General features: G+C 33.1%; 1 protein-coding gene across 2 annotated transcripts in view; it reads left to right on the top strand.

Annotated features, from left to right (window-relative positions):
- LOC131662996 (beta-arrestin-1) overlaps positions 1 to 18,127 on the top strand; it is a 254,472-nt gene that overhangs the window by 56,153 nt on the left and 180,192 nt on the right. The gene's annotated exons all lie outside the window — the stretch shown is intronic.

The raw sequence follows: 18,127 nt of genomic DNA, 5'->3' as shown, positions 1-18,127 counted from the left end.
GTTCTGAGGTGTGAGCGGTTTGATAGCTCGCTGTTGACTGGTTGTTGATTGACATTTTTGTCTCTTAATATAGCCTCGACCGGTCTTTATATAGTAAATGATACCCATTACTAAGATATAGTCTTTATATGTACTCGCACTGTGATGACTTCTCCTTGAAAGTTAACTAGGTTTCGGTCTTGATTAACTATACGAATTTGAAAATGATCAATGCTCCTCACAGCGACTGGAAGGTAAATGACTTGAGAGGGAACTTATATAATCTTATATCCAGGTGGGACTGCTGGGAAAAATTCATGTATAGTATGTACTTTGCGATCGTTTATGTAAGAGCCTGTAGTAATATTACAATCTACACGTAAAGCGTTGACTTTGAGAATAGTGACGGGTAAGTCAGAACTATGTGTTTCGTTTTCAACGAGCGTACGTCTAGTGAAGCCTAAAATTGATCCAATAGAATTTTCTGGTTCAAAATGTATTTTTTGACTGCACTGAATGACACTACGAAAAGTATTATTATTTGGTTTCAGGCTAAACGATATACCTTTAGATGCTAATGCTTCTTTGAGAAAGCTTTCAATATCTTCTATTTCGTAGCTACCAGTCGGTAAAGTGATAGCTTCTCGACCTTCAATGTAAAACTTATTATAACCAACGTAAATGTTTGGTATTGAATTAAATGTTAATAACTCAACTAGACCAAGAACGTATTTTTTGTTTGGTATCAATTCGATCGGTGGAAAATAATATGTTTCGAGTACGAATGATGTTTCCGAGAGATTCAATGTCAGTGTATTCTCCATGACAGATTCATGTCAAATGATAGTCATTCTTTGAATGAGTATTTTATATACTAGTCGTCTTTTCTATAGTTTGTTTAAAAGAAATTTGAGACAAAGATGACCGCAATTATATGTATTAAAATCTTGATATTTAACCCATTAACGTCCAAAATGTCAAAATTTCTTGCACGTTTTCAAAGAGATTTTTTCCTATGTAATTGGCATTGAAAAAATTCTTGAACCACATATTCTGATGTAAAATTGCATGCTCTTTCAGAATCCGTTGCCAGAATCATGATAAAACTCACAGGAAAAGAGATATGCTCGATTGAAACATAAAAAACACCTAAATTTTCGAAAAAAAAAATTTTTAGGATTTTTTTTCGAAGTGTACGGTGAAGATATCACCTTGCGACCGTGATCAAAGGTGATCATGGGATTTGAAGTTTAACAGGGAATTTTTTTGTTTACCTTGAACCGTCGCTTCTTTACAAAATGGCGGAAAAAACGAATTTTTTTTTTTTCAATCTTCATCAACTTTTTTCTCAAAATCTATGGTCTTTAGAAAAAAAATTCATAAAAACAAAAATGCCTTAGAATCACTCGAGGAACATTCTCAAATTTTTTCAGAATTTTTTGAGAGAATTTTTGATTTTCCGGGAAACTTGGGAAATGGAATTTTCAAAAATGTATCCAAAAATTCTGAAAAAATTTTAGGATGTTTCTCGAGTGATTCTAAGACATTTTTGTTCTTATGAATTTTTTTCTAAAGTCCATAGATTTCGAGAAAAAAATTGATAAAGTTGAAAAAATAAAAATTCGTTTCGGCCGCTATATTCACTTTATCAATTTTTTTCTCGAAATCTATGGACTTTAGAAAAAAATTCATAAGAACAAAAATGTCTTAGAATCACTCGAGAAACATCCTAAAAATTTTTCAGAATTTTTGGAGACATTTTTGAAAATTCCATTTCCCAAGTTTCCCGGAAAATCAAAAATTGTCACAAAAAATTCTGAAAAAAATTTGAAAATGTTCCTCGAGCGATTCTAAGGCATTTTTGTTTTTATGAATTTTTTTCTAAAGACCATAGATTTTGAGAAAAAAGTTGATGAAGATTAAAAAAAAAAAAAATTCGTTTTTTCCGCCATTTTGTAAAGAAGCGATGGTTCAAGGTAAACAAAAAAATTCCCTGTTAAACTTCAAATCCCATGATCACCTTTGATCACGGTCGCAAGGTGATATCTTCACCGTAATACTTCGAAAAAAAATCCTAAAAAATTTTTTTTTCGAAAATTTAGGTGTTTTTTATGTTTCAATCGAGCATATCTCTTTTCCTGTGAGTTTTATCATGATTCTGGCAACGGATTCTGAAAGAGCATGCAATTTTACATCAGAATATGTGGTTCAAGAATTTTTTCAATGCCAATTACATAGGAAAAAATCACTTTGAAAACGTGCAAGAAATTTTGACATTTTGGACGTTAATGGGTTAATATAATTATACATCTATTAACTTTGAGATAAAGCAATAGATCTATAGGAGGTTGTAGATTACCAAAACTATCAAAATACATAACCTCATCACCTTTCTTTTTGTAGGCCATCCAATGAGTACCTGGTCAACGTTTATCATCTAAATTTACAATAGCTGTCTCTTTACATATGTCGTGGTCCATCGACTGGCAGAGCATTACGCATGAAAACACCTCGAAAATTTGCAATTTTTAGTATTTTAGCATATTTTCTTATATCATGATCTGTCAGTGCTTGATTAGGTAAAGTTATTTCGAGCTTTTTTTTTTAAACCTTTTCCACTTGAATATGGTTTCAGATGAAGACCATAACCTTTACGATATGGTTTCAAATAAAGTCCTTTACTAATAGCAATAGCTTCCATAGTTTTATTATGTCTATGAGCTTCTTTCAATTAATTTTGAGCGGCCTTAGCATTGTTAACGGCTTTTGCTATTGAAGCAGCTCCTCCAGCTAGAGCTCCAGTGGCGCTTAAAGCAGCAAATAATGGAATTAAAAAAGTAAGCGCTCCACCAACTTTACTGGGAATAGGTAAAATACGTGGTATATTTATTTTACTTCTACCGCTAGCCTTTTTCACAGCTTCTTTGGCTCCTTTTATAGCTGAACGAATAACTACAAGAGCTCGATTGTTAGGCACACTACTTTTCGAGACCGTCTTTATAATTTTATTCAATGTAACTGACGGCTTTTTGATTTTTCTACATTTTTTTCGTGCTTGGCGTTTTTTAAATCCTCTAACTCGTTTCTTACTACCTTTCTTCATATCAACACCCATACCAAGCTTACTTTTAACTTTCATAATGTTGGCTACAGTGAAGACAGCTGCTTTCTCACCAAAACTGCTATCTTTTGCTTGCACTCTTTCTCAAGCTTTGTTAGCTAGAATTTCGTCAGCTTTATTTCTTGACGCAATATCCTCTAGATTTTGCGCATAAGCAATATCATGTTCTTCACAAGCAACGTCTAATGGATTTTTACCAGGATCTCTCCACGTGCCAATCGTTTGTTTAAATTTGTACCAGGACCACAATACTGATATCCAGGTAAGTGAGCTTCAATAGGCAAGTTATTTATAATCTTGTTCACTAGATCACCACCAGTCTTTCTTTTATAGTACGTGATCATACTTCTTCGAAAGACAGCATGTTAATGAAATAAAAGATATATAAGCAGACTTTTTATACCTAACAAACTCATTCATTGAGGTGTCGATGATGAGTAAACAACATGGATTTCAAAGATATATGTTGTAACGGGGTTGCTTACCGTTTAATTATTTTTATTAAGACGATCGCGTAAACGTACTCGCAATCACCTATGTTAAATAAGAAAGTCGGAGAGCAAGAGGAAACGGGTGTCAGTCAACCAACTATCTACGGGAGTGAAGAGAATGCTCTGAAAGTACTTGTTAATATCGTGTACGAAAACTCTTTATTATCTCTTAAAACGCTACATTAGATCGGCCCGCGTGTTTGTGTTTACATCGGCGCTCGCTCGACAACAACATGCAGTGTCGGGACGCTCGCTGCTCTTTGTCCGCAGAGCTATTACATGCACGCTTCGAGCACGGAAAATTAATTGTTACGCATACAATCGCGATCGCGAGATTAAGCTGGTCAGCTTACCTTTATTCTGCAGACGCACGAAGATCTCGGTGACAAGTCACATTGCGTGAAAGCAGTCTGTTTGTTAGTTCGTGTCGCGGATCGCGAACTCGCGCGCACGTGGCTTCGCCCTCGATGGCGAAACCTCACACACACTTTCAAAGTCACAGCACATGGTGCTTCTCTTCTGGCTCCGGTCTGCACTCTTGGTATCTGCACGGCAGCTCGGCAACAGCAGTCTCCCAAAATCGGCTCTGGTGCGGACGCCCTGCTTACGGAATTCAACTCCGGTGACTCATGTAACGGTAGCTGGTTTCGTATACACGGGCGAGCGTTATGATGGTTAGTCTCTCACTCGTTCGATTTCAATCGCGCGCGTTCCGTCTGCTCGCGTGCCGAATTCCTTCGTTACGTTTTTCGTCTCCCCGGTAGGTGCTGCCCCCGCAGGCAGCAATTAGGTTAGATTATTAGCGCTAATTTGACGTTTACCGTCACAATGTCTTCTCAAAATACCTTAATCAGTCTAAATATATATTTGAAAGATTTAATAGAGCCTATTAATGGTATAGAGTATCATGTTTTCAGCGAGCATGAGACAGTTGTTTCACCGGATAAAACACGACCAAATTCTATCATGATTTTTAACGATATAGCCACTGAGAAGCAAGATAACGTAAGAGCATTTTTCTGTATGGGTAGACATAAAAAAGTAGGTAATTTCTATCTCTGTCAATCGTACGCTCGTATTCCGAAGCATCTCATTCGAGATAATGTGATTTTACTTGTTTTGTTTCCACAAATTGACGTGAATATTAAGCACATTTACAATGATCATGTTAACTTAGATATGTCTTTTGAGAAGCAATTTGTTCAAAATGTTGGAGAGACGATAATCATGGGTTTTTGGTTATCGACAGAGACAGACCAATAAATCATGGACGATATAAAAAGGGATTTGATTCTTTTGCTATAAGTATAGAGGAGTGAGTGGATGAAGACTATTTAACTTTAGAAATTACAAGCGTAAACATGGCTGACTTTGAAAGAGAAAAGAAGGTGCTCGAGCAATTATCCATGGCTCGTGATGCCATAAGACGCAAGTATTAACTAATAAAACGCGGTAAAGTTGATTTAGAAAAGACATTGCATGAAACTTTTAAACCTATGGTTGATCCATTGAAGAAACTCGTAGAGGCAACTACTGTTAAAAGTAACGCTACTACTGCTGAACAGCCAACGAAAAAGAAAAAGAAAATCGCGTTCGATAATGTTTTCAAGTTAGAAGTAGCAACTGACACTCCCTACAAATCTAGATATTTCAATAGTATTGCTAATGAATTGAATTCTACATTTCAACCGCTTGATACTACATTTGATTCTGCTATTTCTATTGATGATGATGATGATGATCATGATGAATCATCACTTGATACAACTGCTATAAATTTGAACAAAAGTAGTTCAAATGTAACTACAGAAAAGAGACAACAGCTATTGGATGATTCGATTGTAGGAAACTATGTTTGACTATTGCATGAACCTCAGCAGAAAAGTAATTTAGACAAGACATTTGGTGTTCGCTTGCATGAAAATACATACGTATGTCATAGGCAATTCTCCAATTTCCTTCCAAAACGATAACTTGACTGTGAATGATAAAGCATACAGCAAGACGCTTGGTTTAATGGAACTTCTCTTTCGTAAAGAGCCTGATTCTAAATTAATCAGTTAATTGGATATTGAAAATTATATAAAAATTCTTGAAATCACTAACGCTCATCGAAAGAGATAAAAACAAATGGAGAATATCACAATAAGTATGTAAATAAATTCAAAAAGTATATTGGTCCAAATTTATCTTTGAGCAGTAGTGCTAAGAAGCGAAAATCGACTATTGATGGAAGAGGTCTTTTTCCTAACTATAAAATAGTTAGAAAAGGAACGTTATTTGATTATGTATATTGGCATGATCCAAGCCAGCTTGTTGATCGATTAAAATTGCTTATTGCTGAACAAACCGCTGGCAATTCTAGTCATATTAATGAAATTCATTCAATCATTGAAGAATTACGTGAAGTTGGCTATATATATTCAGAGAATCCTAAATATTCCTCAGTAATAAAATGAGTGTTGATGTGTTTGGACGTATATTGAATAAAAAAAGGAGGGTAATCGAGATCATCCTGGTGTAGGGTATAAAATCACTAAAGACGGACAATACAACGCGAATGACAAAAGAATTTGTAATATAGCTGATCCTCAGGAGAGTAACGATGCTGTAAACTTACGAACATTGCGAAAAACTAGTGAAGCTAACGTTACTATGCTCACGAGTATGATAAATGATCTTATATAATCATTCGATACAATAAGATTAGAATTAGTAAAGCATCGAGTAGTTATTAATCAGTTAGAAGAAGATAATATTAATAATCATAAGGAGAAAGAAAGAAATATTGGACCGTTTGACGTTTTAAAACAATTAAAGAAATAGATTAAAATGAAACATCAAAGAGTGGTGAATGAGTTACATAAACCAGCACGTCGAAACTATCCTCGTAGAAAAGTTGATGTACGCGGAATAGATGAGACATGGCAAGCTAATCTTGTAGAGATGCAAGGCTACTCGAGAGAGAACAAAGGCTTTCGATATCTATTAACTGTCATTGATATATTTTCAAAGTACGCTTGGGCAGTTCCTGTGAAACAAAAAACTGGTGTAGATGTTGCTTGTGCAATGGAGTCTATATTAAAAAAAGGATGCACTCCTAGAAATCTACATGTGGACAGTGGCAAAGAATTCTACAATTCAAATTTTCAAAGACTAATGACAAAGTATAAAATAAATCTATATTCAACCTATAGCAATCTTAAGGCATCTATTTGTAAACGTTTCAATCGCACGCTAAAAAATGTCATGTGGAACAAATTCAGTCTACAAGGAAATTACAAATGGATCATCATTCTAGCTGATTTATTGAAATCTTACAATAATCGAAAACATCGTACGATAGATATGAAGCCTAAAGACGTAACTAAAGAGAATGAAATGCAGGTGTTGAGACGATTCTCTTACGACCGACGTCTTTTCGTTAAGAGCCCTAAATTCCAAGTAGGCGATAAAGTACGTGTGAGCAAGTCTAAACACGTTTTCGAAAAAGGATACACTCCTAACTGGTCTACTGAGATTTTTACTATTCAACGAGTTGCGAAGACAAAGCCTATCACTTATCATTTAAGAGATTATAAAGGCAATCCAATTGTTGGAGGTGTTTACGAGCAAGAACTACAGAAAGCTATGTATCCTGATGTTTATCTCATTGAAAAAGTTTTAAGGAAACATGGTAATCAAGTATACGTTAAATGGTTGGGATTCGACAACTCGCACAATTCATGGATAGATAAGACTTTATACGTATGAAAGAATAAAGACGTTTATGTAAAGTAACTTTTATTCAAATAAATATCATAATAATAATAAATAATTTTTGTTTTATTTTAATGGTAAGAGCCCCAACCTTCGCTCTCACCTGTGAGGTACTTCCATTTGAGCATCATCACTTGTGAGTCCATTAGAACAAGTGGAAATCTGCTTTAGTAGAAACACCTGTGACTCATATACCTCTCCACAATATATTTTATAATAAATTTATTGTAATACTTTATTGAGATAAAGATACATTGTTGTTACATTAAATAATAAATTGAAATCTACCAGCGCTATGATATTCAATCTGTAAACAATATTTTTGTACATGATCTGAAAGTAATATATAAAGATCATGTTTCATGATGGCTCTTGAAATTCGATCTGGTAAAATAAGTTGGAATTCAGCATCCAGCTCGAGAATGATTCGATTGTTATCTTTTTCCTTAAAGTTTGTTACTAAATAACAATGATTTTCTTCAAGTTCATAATGATTTTTCTCCGGTAGTGGATCAAAGGGCTTCATAGCTATTTTATTTAACATTTCTAAGTCTATCTTGCTATCGAAGACTTGAAAATAGTGGAGAAGGAAGTGGATACTACTGGTGATGATTCTTCTAACAGAATGACGTTTTCCGAGCTCTTCTCTCTCTTAAGACCTTTACCCTACTACTAGACTTTTTTCTAGCCACCACGACCGCCTCCCTCCACTTGCTACTTCTTCCACCTCCACTTGCTGCTTCTTTCACCTCCACTTAGATTTTTAGTTTGTTAAGTGTATATACTATACAATGATTTTTTAGTATAGGTTCAAGAATATGATTCATCATTATTATACGTTTTTTAAATAGTGCTCGCGATATTATACTACTTAGTTGCATAATACGACGTTGGAAGCGTTCTCGATCTCATGCAAGCTGCTCCCACACTCCTTTCCTCGAGTCTTTGTCTTCAATAGGAAGATGATGAATTTGAATATTATCCGAGAACCATACATACTTCGAAGCACGAATGCTCTTCTTCTTTCTTCTAATAGACGCCATGATGAATCACAAGAGGATAGTCTTGCTATAGCTATTTCTTCTCACTGAATGATGGTAAAGCAAACTATGCATCCTTATACGAGGTGTGTTCAAAAAATAACGAGAATTTTCGTTTTATGAAAAAAATATTTATTTATTCATCTACATTAATGTTGTCGCCTTCAAAGTAGTCCCCTTCGGATACAATACACTTATCCCAACGCTTTTTCCAATCCTCGAAACACTTTTGAAACTCGATCTTTGTAATAGCTTTTAGCTCTTTCAGCGATTCGCTTTTAATGTCATATATGCTTGTAAAAAGACGGCCTTTTAATGTTCTCTTTATTTTTGGAAATAGAAAAAAAGTCACATGGAGCCATATCTGGCGAATATGGAGGCTGAGGCATCGTTACAGTTTCGTTTTTGGCCAAAAATTCACGAACAAGCAATGAAGTGTGAGCAGGCACATTATCGTGGTGCAAAAGCCATGAATTTTTTTGCCACAAATCCGGGCGTTTTTTTCGGATTGCTTCACGCAAACGACGTTGAACTTGTAGGTAGTACTGCTTATTGATTGTTTGACCTTGTGGCAAGAATTCATAATGCACTATGCCATTAAAATCGAAGAACACAGTGAGCATAACCTTCACATTCGACCGCACTTGTCGAGCCTTTTTCGGTCTTGGCGATCCAGAATGCCTCCACTGGGACGATTGAGCCTTAGTTTCGACATCATATCCGTAAACCCAGGTTTCGTCACCTGTTATAACCGTGTTGAGTAAATCTGGATCATCGTTGACGTCATTCAGTAGCTCTTGGGCGATGCTCATGCGACGTTTCTTTTGGTCGAAATTGAGCAATTTCGGGACAAACTTCGCTGACACACGTCTCATGTCTAAAACACTCGTCAAAATTGATTGGCACGAACCAAATGAGATGCCAATATCATCAGCAATTTCTCTAATGGTAATTCGACGATTTCCCAACACTATTTTCTTCACTTCTTCAACATTCTCATCAGTTGTTGATGTGCTGGGGCATCCAAAACGAGGTTCGTCGTCGGTGTCTTCTCGGCCTTCTTGAAAGAGTTTATACCACTTGTAAACATTTTTTTGGCTTAAAGTAGACTCACCGTATGCCACTTTCAGCATTTCAAGTGTTTTGGAACATTTGATTCCATTTTTCACACAAAATTTAATGCAAACTCTTTGATCCATGTTTTTAGACAGCAGCAAATCGTGGAGCACGCAAAACACTTCTAACCTTGATGCCTCTCACAAACAAACCAAACATACTACAAAGCTGAAATTTGGAACGTATGTTCTAGACGAGTGTACCGACATAACCAAATAAAAAAGTCGAAGATCGAACGGACGTAGCCCGCTAAATTTCAAAATTCACCTTACTTTTTGATCACACCTCGTATATTAGAACTCGAATGACTGCCCTCTATCGGAACTTAAGGTTAATTATAGGAACAGTGAAAGCCCCAACCTTCGCTCTCACCTGTAAGGTACTTCCTTTCGAATCATCGCTCATGAGTCACCTTTACATTGAGACAAAATTCATTGGAAAGGGCTACATTATGAACTTTTTTTTTACCTCTCCACAAAAGGAAATAAGAGGATAGTTAAATAAAGGAAAGAAAGATTATTCAATTAGATATATTTTTTTTTATTATTCATAGTGCAGCTATTTACATTAGTATTATAATACATTTAATTATTATTCGTTGAAGATACAATTATGTTTAAATTCGAAGTTTGAACCGACAATATGGTAAATAAATAACTCACTAGTCTGATGTAGGTTTTTCAACATTTCTTCATCTTTTTCGAGTACTATATTAACCCTTTTGGGCAGGAACACATCAAATTCGTCATCTATTGTAATAACAACGCTAAATCCATATTTCGTTGTTAATGATCTAACTTTAGTAACTTGATATAATGTATTCGATGTAAGTTGGGACATCGCCTTCCGAGGAAGGAAAGTCGTCTTGAAAATTTTATTCATTGCTGAGAAATCCATTCTGTAAAATAAAATATCAAAGAATTAATTATTTATTTATTTATTACTAAAGTAGTAATAAACTAAAATTATTTAAATATCTTACTTGTTTCAATAGTTAGGGGAAGATGTATTAGAGGTTGAGGTAAGACTGTTGCTTGAGTGAGAGCTGAGCAACTGTTTCAAACAAGAGTGAGCTCTTAGTTTTATAAGTGGCATCCCCACTCTTAAAGCTCAAGCCGCCGTCGCCGCTTCCCTCTCTTTCAGTCTCCACTCTCTCATGATTCTTCATCTAAAACCATTCTCCCACTCTGTAGACTCAGGTATCCATTTTTTCTACCTCTCTATTACTAGTCATCAGCGCCATCTAGTAACTATCGAAGGAGTAGAATTCTTTTGCTAGTGCTGCCCTCTAGAATTATTTGCTTCAATTCTGGATCTTTTCATATTACTATTTTGTTCTATCACTTCGTCTTCTTCTCTATACCTCTTTCTTCGTAGCTGTTCAACTCTTTCTTTCATTTCAGCAATTTCGAGAGTTTTATATTGCGCCCATGGAAGTGTGTCCGGATTATTATCGAAAATACAACGTTTATCATCATGAGGGCTTAGTGCTGTCTTTTCCTCTCTCTCTGTTATTACTTGATGTAATTTAGATCGAATATTACATTGAGTACGTTTAATAATTTCCATTTCATTTAAACACTTTCGATAATCTGAGTAAGTTGTTGTATTTTTTACTGTATGTTTTTTCACTCCTTTTGCCTTTTTCAAGGGATCCTTATTTATTATTTCGATACTGTATAGTTTACTTCGTAACCCAATGTACTCCCTCATAATAGCAGCATTGCACTCATCCTTCATAACACCAAGAACTTTTTTGTTAGCTAGAGGCATTCCAAATTGATTATCAGCAGGATAGTCCGATGTGTCAAATTTATCAATATCTACTTTCATGATCTCATACATATCGTCATCTTGATTTTCATAAATGAGGGTGTCAGTATGAGTATAAAGTAATTTACATTTTTCACCAATTCGTTGCTTCATGTAACCATAATGAAAGTCATAGACTAATCTTTTTGAAAGATCTAATACACATAGACCGATGTATATAGGTTTTTTAATACTGATAGTTGTCCAGGATAATTGAATAGCAGCTAAATTTTCATGAAAAATGAAACTACTATGGAAATTTTGTTGGGCAATTCAAGCTTCAGCGCCATATCTACCACCCTATTGATTGATCAGTTTGACATCTTTTCGTTTTCTTTCGTCTTCCATCGTTTTTCCATATACTGCATTAATCATAAGCTTGTAAAATAATTTTTCAAACTCATTTTTGGCTTACTTTCTTTTTTCAGTATTTAAATCAACATATGGTTTCAGCCATTGCTTTTGTTTGAATTCTAGCGCTATATATATCTTTTTGAGTTTTAATCCATATTTGAGAGCTTGTTTTAACGCTCTATGTTGAATAACGTATCGTTCTTTATCATAAAGCGTTGTCAAAAGTCTTTTCAGTTTTGATTCGGGTGGTTTAGTATGCTCAGGACAAAGAGGTAGGTCTTTATGATCGTCATGCAGCTCTTGTGGATACTCTAGATCTACTTCTAAAATATAGCCTACGTCGCTATCATCAGAGATATTAAAAAAATTTGACATATCCACATTTGAAACCCATTTGAAGCCCTCAAATGGTAGTGATTGAGTCATAGCCCAACCATAAAGGTTGTTTACGTCACAATACATTAAAATTTTGTTTGGCTCATCCTTATTAAATTCTTCACCCATATATTTATTGTTTGTTTTTGAAAAACTATTACAGCATTGACTAATACCTCCACGAATACCTTTTTAAATGAATAAAACCATATCTATAGCTGTTAATAGTTCAAGCTTCATATTTGTATATTTTAACATCGCGTTCATGTTAATCCAGGGGTAGTGTAAAATGAGCAGGATCGAGATCATATGCATTCTTACAGGTTGATCGAAAATTTTCAAAAATATCAGCTAGTAAAAGTACATCAGTTTTCAGATAGAGATCAGAATACATTCCTAAATCTATTTTCTTCCAAATACTACCGAAAATATTCCATACGTTTTGAGCATGCTTATATACTTCAGTAGGAACATCACTATCTGTCAATTAACTATGAAATTTTTCAATAGATGGTAACTCTGTCTTAGTTAGTCTATTTAAATTTTGGATGTATTCATATGGGAAAACTCCTTTTCTTTTGAGTAAATTAATCTGTTCTAAAGTGTAATTATCTTTCTGAAATTCTCTCTGTACAATGTCTAGCTGAGGTAAATAATATGCTAATTTATCTAGAGATGTAGGCATAAATCGAAAGGAATCAATGAAACGAAAGTTAATTCGACTGTTTGCAACTTCTTTTGTGAAGGATATGTATCGCTCCTTGTTTTCAGCAAGAACAGAGATCTTTCCTTCAAATTCTGAGTTAGTAGCAATTTCTGTTATAATAAAATGTGAGTCATAGCCTGTAAAGTTATGAAATACGACTGGTATAAAAGCAGCATTTTTATAATTAAAATTGCAATGATTGTGCACTGCACCTCTAAATTTTACTGTTAAATGACAATGATCACGAACTCGTTTTTAGTTATCTTGAAAATATTGGTTGCAAATATGACATCTTCTTGCCGTTTTGAATGCCTGTTCATTAATAAATGATAAATCCATTTTTATTGCATTATTATATATCTTTTCTAACTCAATCACTAGGGACTTCAATTGCTTTATAAACCATAATGCTGGTGATTCGTCTTCATTTAATTTTTTTCTATATGACTTATATATCGACTTACTATCATCATAACGGTATTTTACATGCTATAGGCTTCATGTTCTTGGAAACTATGTCTCTTAACATCGAGATTTCTATTCGGATCTTCTATAAGTTTTAACAGACATTCAAAATCAGCGTATATAATAAATGGAACTTCCTCTTTATGCTTAAAATTTTTAAATTCTAAAGTAGCATCGTCAGGTAAATTAATGATTATTTATTTTGGAGCAGTCGACTTCATGAGATTTCAAATTTTCCTCGTTAGTAAAATAATGAAGGCAACGTTCGCAAAGATAAATGTGTTCAGTATGTTGAGTAACTTGTCTACGAAGGAGAGCAGATAAAGTTTTAATCTATACGTAGTGAGTTTCTAATTTGAATTTTTCATCATCTATTGGTATTCGTGGTCTATTAGTATCATTTTCATCAATATATTCGTTTTGTATTAAGAGTAAGTTCACATGTTTAGTTTGTTTTAATTTCGTTATATAGCACGGTGAGACTTCATATTTCTATCCATATTTTTTTAGTATATATAAATTTACACTTATATTATTCAACTTTTCAAATTTAGGTATACTTTTTATTTTTACAGGAAAGCTTATACCATCAAAATTCAGTTCATTCTCATAGGGCTTGTACTTAATTACTTTGTTTGGATTTCTTTCAACTAGATGAAGGCATGAAAGTATAGCTCATTTAAAACATTCATTGTCTTCATTTTTAACATTAACACATGCTCTTTTATTATCTATGCTTGACGGTAATGGTATATATGAGCATGGTTTAAATGGATTATACTTATTTATATTAATAGTGAGACCAACAATAGTTTTTAACAAGTCTCTTTCTTGAAATTCTTTGATTTGTTTAAGTATAATATCTTTAACGTTATTTTGAAACCATCTATCAAGATCAGTAGTCTTATAAATGCAAACATTTTCTGTATTGAAATACTTGATTTGAATATCTTCTTTTTGATTTTTCTTTATGATAAATTGTGATGCCATTTCTGTATTTATTTTTAAGTTATTATGGATAGCATGAAATTGAGGTATTTTAATTTGTAATAGTTGATTTGCGGCAACTAGAAATGTTTTTATATCTAAATGATGTTGATTAACTATACAGACTGTACTAATTCGATTTTCAAAGGCTGAATAAATTTGTCTCCAAACAACTCCATCTCCTAGAATTTCATCCTGAATAGCTGTTAATGGTTGTATACTTCCACCAACTTTTATAGTTTTACTCAAATTGACTTCAATAGAATTCAAATGACAAGCACAAGTTTGTAACGGTCCTATTTATGAGCTATTTATTAAATCACTGAATTACTGCAACTAGTCTAACGTATCTATCTGTTTATTCAAATCAAAACATCAAGCGGTGCTCCCACACTGTTTACGCGATTGTATACAAATAAGAGTCGAATCAAAATAAACAGCGTAACGTCACAAAGTAATATATATAGATATAATGATATTAGATATTAAGAAAAATATGTTAATTAGAGATAATTTTAATATAACAAAGTATTGATTATATAGATTTTAGCACGTAGATTCATAATATAATAACAAAAATTACATTCAATTATGAAATAATAATGAATATCAATATGCAAAGTAATCAATGGCTATCTCGAGAGACTGCGCTCTTTTGCTAGGCCAAAGCGGTTTTTAAAGGTTAAGTGAGGGCGCTGTAGGCAGTATATGGAAGGGATAGCTCAAACGAAAAAGTGGGGGTGAACCTACTGTAGCACCATCTAACTTATTAATTTAATATTGAAGGGTTTATATATAGATCTTCAGAATAAAAATATATTCATTATTGCTTTGAGATACGATTCAGCTCACATATCATAGAGAATAATTGGATTTATACTCTAAGATGGACTATATTTTAGATATTCAAGGCTTTCAGAGTCCTAATAATATTTTTATTTGTAAGGAGTTTGCCTATTTACCAATATGTTCTAATACTTCACCTACAGTACTACTTTTTAAACCGCCATATCATCGGCTCAAACTACCTATTGAATATCGAAGTGTTAATGAGTGGTTGGAATTACATCATCATGGTATTTATTTTTATTATCGTTAATTAAAATTGATTTTATTTGAAATATTTAATATAATCAATTTTATAGATATATTATGGAGAAATGGTATTACCAAAAAATTTTTTAAATTGTACTATTCGTAGTCATTTACATAATTGTAGAAATATTTATGTGAAAGGATTACAAAAGAAGCAATGGCTTAAAAAAATTATTCCTGAAAAGTAGGTTCAAATAATATACAATAGTACAAAATTCTAAATTCCAATTTAATTAGTTTTTTTTTAATTACAGAAATATTTTAGATATCGAAACTGAAATGAGATGTCCGCGATTGGAAGATTAAAGTCTTAAATTTAAACCATCATGCATATATCATAGTCAAAATCGCGAAAATATAGTATGTGCTGCGGTAAATACACAAAAGATACAAGGAATAAGGTTCTCTCCTAGCAGAGATGTTTATGAGGAACATCTCAAGGAGGTATTAGTCGAGCGACTGTATTCATAGTCTCTAGCATTCTCACGAAAACAGTTCCCTTCGTGGAGAGAGCACGCATTGACTATAGCCAGCATATGCTCCCCTCCGCGCACCATGGTCCACGCTTAGCTAGAGGTTAGGAGAGGGGGGAGGGAGAGGGGGGGGAGAGCACGCATCCTCAAGTTAGAACTATAGACAGCATGCGCCTCCCTCCACCGCACGCTCGGGCCCTATACCAAATGTATGAGTGTGTAGCTAATATCCACAATATGCATCCTCTAAGGTACATGTGGCATTGGCTCTAGTGGTAGAGCGCTAACCTGCCAACCCATGGGACTCCGGTTCTATTCTTCGGTCTGTCTCTTCATTTTTTTCACAAATCGTCACTATTTTCTATTCGTATCATTTTCAATATAGCAAGTCAATTGTCAATAATATATATTTAAAACTTTAAAAAAATAAACATTTAAATTTAATTAGACTGAAAGCACTAGGTATAGGGTCCCTAGGGACTAGGAGCCCTAGAAACCATCCTCAAAAATTATAAACAATTATTAACATTAATAATAATTAATATGGAAGGGTTAGGCCAGGGAATCAAAGGGTTAAACCAGGGACCCTCCATGAATATTGTTAATAATAATTGTTAATAATAATAATAATTATTAACATGAAAGGGTTATTATTAACATGAATTAACATGACAGGGGGGCCAAAGGGTTAAGCCAGGGGGGGAGGGCAAAGGGTTACGGACCCCCCGCAGGTGTGCTGGAACATATATTACTTTACTACTTGTAAACTTTACAGAATTTGTTATTTGTTGATTTTATACAATATACAATTATCGCAAAGAGTGTCGTCAAAAGTTATTAATTAATAAAGTTAATTAACGTGATATTACAATATTTACAACAAAAGATTATAAAATTTTTATATAACTTGATTAGTTAAATAATTTCGGAAGTATTTTCTAAAAAGAAATATTTAAATTAGTTAATGACATTTGAATTATAACTAATTTTTCATATTTGTAACGGTCTTTTTCTAATCTTATAACGCAATTATTAGATTAATTATCTAAGATTCATAATTCATAAAGTTATCATTATTAAGTATAAAATTAATGCTTTTGTTTTATATACAACTTATTGTTTAAATAAATTATTAATTGTTTATTTATTAATAACAGTTATTATTCAGCTGTTATTAATGAAACCAATTCTTACTCATGTTCTATACTTATTCATTTTGCATATGGATTATTTACATTTTTCTAATAATTCATATTTTTTGTGTAATAAATAAATTAACTTTGCATATTAAAATTCATTATTATTTCATAAATAAACGGAATTCGTATGACTACATTCTAAATCTACGTACTAAAATCTATATAAGAAATACTTTGTTATATCAAAATTATCTCTAATTAACATATTTTTCTTAAATAACAAAAATCATTATATCTATATCTATTACTTTGTGACGTCATGTTCCTATTTTGGTTATGAAATTAGACTCTTGTATTAATACAATCAAATAATCGGTGAGATGGCGCCGTTTAATGTGCTGATTTAAGTAAACAGATAGATGCGTTTGACGGGTTGCGGTGATTCAGTGATATAACAAACTAGCTCATAGATACACTACCATCCATAAAGATTTGCCATCCCCTTGCTGAAATCATCAAAATTTTAGTTTTATGGCTCAGTTTCTATAAGAGCTATAAAATCCTGCGGAGTCTCATTTGAAAGGTCTTGCCAAGACCTTTCAAATAATGTAAAACATAATTGATTTTATTTGTTTTTTGTACAACTTGCGACGTCATAAACAAATTGTTTTTTTTAATTTTTTCACATCAACTTTGACCTCGATTTATTTATATAACGGATTCTACGATGGAAAAACTGTATAAGACATTCGATAGAGCTTTCAAAAAGCTACAAAATCCATATCAGGAAAATTTTTTTACCTTTATTTTTTATGAGCTATATGGTGTTTTATACAAAAACAAAGATTTTCAAAAAATAGGCTGTATTTTTTTATTTTTAACTCTAAAGAAAAAACTCTCAGAAGAAAAAATGTAGTATTTTGCAAGAGCTATCAAATGCGCCACTCAGAATTAAAAAAAAAAAAATTTTTTTTTTCACGTTTTTTAGAATTGAAATTTTTCTAGAAAAAAACTGAAATTACATACATTTAACCCATTAAGTCCCAAACGCACAAAATTTTAAAGTTGACTTTGACCGCGCATCATTTTAAAATAAACGAGGGACTTTGAACTCAAGGCAAATATACTTATGTTTTTGAGGTCGCTCTTTCGATTAGCGGTGTCGAAAATTCCGAAAAATAACGTTTAACCTATTATTTTTCAACAAATATAAAA

The sequence above is a fragment of the Phymastichus coffea genome, unplaced genomic scaffold (assembly GCF_024137745.1).
Source record: "Phymastichus coffea isolate CEN01 unplaced genomic scaffold, Cenicafe_Pcof_1.1 PCOF00029, whole genome shotgun sequence".
NCBI classification, from domain to species: Eukaryota; Metazoa; Arthropoda; class Insecta; order Hymenoptera; family Eulophidae; genus Phymastichus; species Phymastichus coffea.
The sequence above is the reverse complement of the archived record's forward strand: the minus strand, read 5'-3'. Positions and strand labels throughout refer to the sequence as shown.